Source organism: Phalaenopsis equestris, unplaced genomic scaffold, assembly GCF_001263595.1.
Source record: "Phalaenopsis equestris unplaced genomic scaffold, ASM126359v1 Scaffold000618, whole genome shotgun sequence".
NCBI lineage: Eukaryota > Viridiplantae > Streptophyta > Magnoliopsida > Asparagales > Orchidaceae > Phalaenopsis > Phalaenopsis equestris.
This window is the reverse complement of record NW_018165058.1, coordinates 379852-386440: the sequence shown is the minus strand read 5'-3', so window position 1 is coordinate 386440 and position 6589 is coordinate 379852.

Below are 6589 nucleotides of genomic sequence, written 5' to 3'. Positions count from 1 at the left end.
CGAAAAATAGAATGCGACGATGAAGCGGAAAATAGAATGAGAAAATTCACACCAGAAAACAATAATACAGCGGAACACACAGATTTACGTGGTTCGGCAAATTGCCTACGTCCACTGGGTTGCAGAGGATTTTATTACTTGAGGAATTTACACTAGTCGATTGTCTCGACTAACAAAAGTGATCTCTCACTTCGTTGCTCTCTCTTCTTCTCTCTCTACACTGAGATACACCAAAGAAGATAAATTTATAAGAGAAATAAGCACAATTCTCTTCTGTCACAAGCTACCAAGAAAAAGTCAAGGGAGAACAATCTTATTATTCTTCTTCTTTCTTCTTCCTTCTACTGCAAGGAACTACTGCTTGCAATTCTCTTCTTCTATCCCGAGGAAGTCTGAAGAAGAACACAAAATGGGCCGTGCTAAATCTGAAGGAGAGACCGTGCGATGCCATTCTTCTTTTTTCTTCTGTCGCAAGCCAACTCCAAAAAACCGCCGAAGAAGATGCCTTGGAGAGCGATACTTCTCTCGTTCGAATCACTTGCACACACTCAACCGTTTGCCTGTTCGCGATTTAAAGGAACAGGGCGACGTGAAGGGAGGAGGCGTTTCGCCAACCAAGAGGCGGGAGCAATTAGCGAAATTGTAGGGTCGCGACGTTTCACGACCGGGAATAGGGAGGCGGGAGCTGTTTCCTATCGGGCTCCAGCATAACAGATTATGCTTCGTTTCCTGAGTTGTTTGATAGATGAGTTGATAATCGTTGCAATGCTTCAGAGTATGACTGTTTGGTTTTGCGAATTAGTGGTGTGTTGTAATTCTTTTATGGGGATTTGAGAAAATTATGCATTTGGTATGAAAATTTAAAAAACAACATTAAGTTAGATGAATTTGAAGTATGCATCGTGATTCATTTTGGCTTAATTTAAAATTCGTCCCAATTAAGCCGACTTTGAATTACACCATTTATATAAAATGCTATATGTAAGTACCCCCCACCAGCTGCCGGTGCCCGTCGCCGTATCACCGCCCTTCCGCAGCCCGCCGCACACCCGCCCTCTTGCAGCCTACCGCATGCCTGCCGTCGCGGCCAGCATGTCCGCAGCTGGTCCGCCCTCTGCCACCTGTTCATCACCGCCCGCCCGTAGGCAATCCTTTGCTTGACGTTGCCGCCCCCTGCCACCACCACACTGCCGCCGCGTGTAGTTCACCACTATCGGCCGTCTGCTGCTGCCTCCTCCGGTAAAATGGATAGGAAGAAAATTGATATTTGACTGAATTGTCAAAATAAATTGAAATTGATAGAAACTAAAAGTTTTTCCCCTGTTTTTGCATTAATTATTGGGGAAACGCTTAAAACAAATCGGATGAAGCGTTAGTTTACAAGAAGAATAACTTATGATGCAATTAACTTACTTTTTAAGGCATATTTGACAGAATTAAACATATAATTATCAAAAGCCAAGAGAGCTTCTAGAGACCATCAGTCTTACTACAAGCAATAAATAATAAATCTCATGTAAGAAAATACTGTGCCATCCTGCTTATGTTGCTGAAAGTCATGACGAATTATTCTGCTGAACTAAAAATTAAAATAATTTTGAGTAATCTTCCATTGCTGTATTATTTGCAATGTGATTTGTGAAGATAATACACGTGCAAGATGCAAAATGTTTTAATTTTAGGTTGTGAACATGTGTTTGTTTTGTAAAATAGTATCAGATTCCTAGCATTGACCACAGCAGTGTGTGTGTATATGTGCGTGTATTCCTCTTTTGAAGAAGGAAATGATTTCTGAAAATATATTTTCATGTACTTCTAAATAGATTTTTGGAAACTAAAAAGAAATGACTTAAAAGGGAACTATTATATGATTCTTGATTTTGATTGGGGACGTTTATACTTTCAGATTGTGTCAATATTTTTTGCATAGCTACTGTTGCCTTTTTTTACATTATGTGTTGGGAAGGTGAAAAATGATTTGAAGTAGAATTTGTTGGATACATCTTGGCACGATGAAGACTTTACTGGAGTATCATTATTGCGGATAAGAAAGCGTGGTTGAGCTCGAAAGGATTCAACAGGAGGCAGAAAACGAATGGAAGATTGAGGTGGAATGAATTTTGGTATTTCTTGGGTTTTGCATGGCTGGACAATATATGATTCCAGGTCGGGAGACCTGGGATATTATCTCTACTTTGGAATGACATTGAGAAGAAAATTGAGATACACAACAAACATCTCTAATTTTCGACTCTTATATTGGCTACAAAGAGTTAGATTGCATATCTTCTTTTCTTTTCTCTTATTATTATGGTTTTGATTACTTACACTTTGGAGTTTATTGTTTTTTCATTTTAAGCAAGGATAATTTGGTCCTATAAATTGTATTTTCAATGATATTAATATATTTGCCTGAGGGCTTTTCCCTATATATATATATATATATATATATATTATATATATATATATATGATAGGTAATAACAAAATTTTATTTTAATCATGCAGGAATCTCAAAGAATTTCAAACAAAAAACATTAGAGATTCAAATTTACGATCATCCAAAGCTCCAATTCTAGCAAACTTTTAGTAAACTACAGTCTTGGCAAAGTGAGCCCAATGAAGTAAAAAAGTAAATCGACCAGAGTCTAATCAAGTTGAGATAAAGTCCATTTAAGCACGAATGGATGCTTTGATGGGCAATTGAATGGTCAAATAGAATTCAAATTTGACAAGATTGTAGTCAAATTGAGCTTTTTGTAGAGTCGAATTCAACGAGCCCAAGATCACTGAACTCTAAATTTATTGATGCACTCAAATGTTCATAGAACGCCATTTGATCAATTGTATCACTTTGGGTCATCTGATGGAGTGATCCAAAATCATACGATTTTTTTATATGACCAAAATGCTATGAAGCATTCGCGATCCACCCTAGTATACATGTAGATCAACTAGTATATGAATCAGAGTCCGTGTATTGATAATACAGGGAACTCATTAATTTCTTATTTTAAAAAATTTCTAGCCTACTGATTAATAGTCTAGTCCAAAGTGTTTGAAAATTAGTGATTTGAAAGTTACTAATTCTAATTTTTGGTTAAGAATAAAGCCTAAGTGGAAATAGTGAAATAGTAGCGAGGCTTTCTATCAAGTGTAAAATTCTCCCCTAAATTGGATCTTTATGAATCTAAGTGACAATCAGGAAAAAAATGCCTCATTATCCACTTCTAAGTATCTAAGAAGGTTTGAAAATTGTACAACTCTAGTTTCCTAAATCAATTGATTATCTTAGGTTATCGTATTTCTCTACATGATTGCACTATCTCACAAGCAATATAAATATTCTCCAATATTAATATTCTCCCAAGTTACTATAAGTCAACCTAGTTGTTTCATAGTACACTCTTACACAACTAGATCACAACATATTTTAACATAGCAATTAGCCATCTTGAAAGTCAATAAAGAGCATAAAGTTAACTTATCACCACTATGCAATTTCAAATAAATCACAACATACCCATTAAACACAAAATTTCCAAGTTACTAATCAAAAAAAGGAAGATGAACCTACTCGCTGCTAATACTTTGAAACAACAAAATAAATATTTTATGCGTCAAAGTAAATCTGAATACAAAGAGTTATGAATGAAAACCCGATGGAAATCACTGAGGAGATATCCACCATTCTTCTTTCCTTCTCCATAAGTTTCACTGGATTATATGAGCAAATCATACAAAATCCTCATACAATTTTCTCATAAGAATTCCTCCACACATAGCAAGTATTTAGAACACTCTACAATGACTCTAAAATGATTGGAATCCTCTCAAATGGTTTGATTGATGCCATTATATTTCCGATTCATGAAATTATGCTTTTGAACAATTAGAACGATCAAAACATGTGAACTAACACATAGACGCTGGTCTATGGCACTTAGGCACTTGTGAACAATGCATATCCAACGCCCCTTATTCTAATGCGCGGTTCTTCACGCTTAGGGAATGGGTGCCTAGGCGTTGGTCTATAAAGATTAGGCAGTGGACCATGGCGCCTATGCGCCATCAAACTGGTGCCTACTTTCAGCTTCACCTTCTTGGTTGGTTCGAAAGCCTGCTTGGGCACCTATGCGCTGCTTGGTTGGGGCATGGGAGCTGCTCCTACACAACATAAATCTTCTTCATTTAATCTCTCATCAATCTTTTTACGAAGATCCTTCAAAAGACATCACAAAAATCTTCCAAAATCATAAAATTAACTTAAAATTAGATTTGAACAAAACATGTAAAATCACATTTCAATTTAATGTCAAATTTATCTGAACTTATAATTAATTCACAATAGTTGAAAATATCTTCAATTATCTATTTTCCTAGCATAATGAGTTTTAAAGCACTTATTCAGTTTGACTTAAATAAATTCTTTAGTCAAATATAACTTAAAGTCATTGGAATTATCAATCAAATTACCCCAAGATACACTAATCTTCTCCTGCATATAATAAAATATAGTTTCACTTAAGAAGCTTTTAAGATTTATAAAATCAGGAAAAGATTAGGCACCGACTTTTGATTGTATATGCTTAACCTCATGTTTTTTCTCAAAGACTCTATAAGTTTTCTTGTTCTTCAGATCAAACTCTTCTATTTTGTTTTTTTTTTTGTTATTATTTTCTCATGTTCTTTTCTTTTTATTGAGAATTAATTTATCTAATTAAACATATATTTTTATTCATTTTGAATGTCTAATTTCCTCAAAGTTTATAACACTTAATTATTTTTTAATGTGCATTAAAAATATTATAATTCATTTGAAAATTAATTTTCAATTAGTGTTTTTGAATTGAGAATTATAAACTTAAACATCTAAGATTAATTAACTATAATCAAAGTTTCTCTTTCTTAAGTGTTTAAGGCTTCTTATTCTAAGTGCAAGTATAATTGAAAAAAAATGTTAAATTGCTATTAGATTAACTTAGAAATCAAATTTGTAAATGATGATTTGCATTACTTTTTAAGTTATTATATAAATATTATTAAATTTCAAAGTATCATATTTAATTTACTAATACAAGGCAATTTTATATTTATATATCACTTCTAGGCATTTACAAAGGTGAATTTTCCCCCTCCCCTCAAACTTATTTCATATTCTACACATGCGACATGAAAAATTTCTACATATAGGAAAAAGAATAATCCCTGTATGGAGAGTTCAACGAGGAGTTTATGAAGTTGATTGTATTTTGTGATAGTCAAAGTGCTAAAATCAACACTTTGGAGAATCTCTCTAACATGTTGACAAAGCTTCTTCTAGCATTGCTTGGATTTGATCGAAGTTTAATGTAGATGGGCTCGAGGGGATTTCTAGAGCGGAATAAAGGTTGGAGCTTCATTTTTCACATAATTTCAAGGCAAAGTGGAGATTTATAGAATAATGCCTTGAAATTTCTTGCCAAATATATTTAGTAAAAAATTTCAATATATTTTTTTACATCCACAACAATATTATTTGGTGTAAAATGGTCGTTGTGATAAGTTTTAAGATAGATTTGGGTCGAATATTCTTGTAGTTGAACTGCCAGATCTTTATTTATGTGGTGTATTTTATGGTATTTTTAGCTTTTTTGAATTAGGGTGTAAACATGTCAAGTCAAGTGAGCATAATTTTATAAGTTCAAGTCAACTCACGAGCCATTTTATTTATTATAAAAAAGAAGAATTAATATTAATTTAAGCTAGTATTATTAAAAAATAATAAAGACAATGTACAATTATGAAATAAATAATCAGAAATCAATTGATATAAAATGTATAATATAAAATTTAAATAATTTTAATTACTTATAGATAAAATCATGAATTTAATATATCTTAAGCACCATTTATATGAATATATATTTTAAAATGAGCGGCTCATGAGCTAATGAGTCAAATCAGAACTGACTTGAACCTAATTTATCAAATATTTCATCAAACTAAGCTCACGAGTCACTTATTGATCAGCGCCCGACTAATCTTGACTTAAGGGCTCCTTACATAAAATTTTTTTGAGTTAGTTAAATGCATGGCAGTTAGCCTTCTCAAATGACTTCTAGAAACTATTTATATAATAATAATAATAAATCATCTGCAATATAATATATTGTGCCTTTGACCAGCCGTCTATGTTTTTTACCTCATTCAGCCTTTGAATGTTTGTCTATCCAAGAAGCGAGGAAATAGTCTTGCTGTATTTTTTAGAACATGATTTGGGAAGATGATCCACGTGCATGAAAAAGCTTTTAATTTGAATTGAGAAAATGTGTTAGAAGATAAGTAAATTCATTAAGAAAATGTTGACCACACGCTCTTATAATTATAGACGACTAGTCAGTGGCAGGACAACAATTGCTCATTTTGAAATTTGAACTTTATCTATGAATGCTAAAGAAATAGCCAAAATGAACTAACATAGGCCCGAAATGATTGGAGTAGGTTCATCCGAAGTAGGGCCGTCAAAAAAACTCGTTGTTCGCAAACAACTCGTGTTCGGCTCGTTCGTTGAGTAAACGAGCCGAACACGAACAACCCATTGTTCGCTC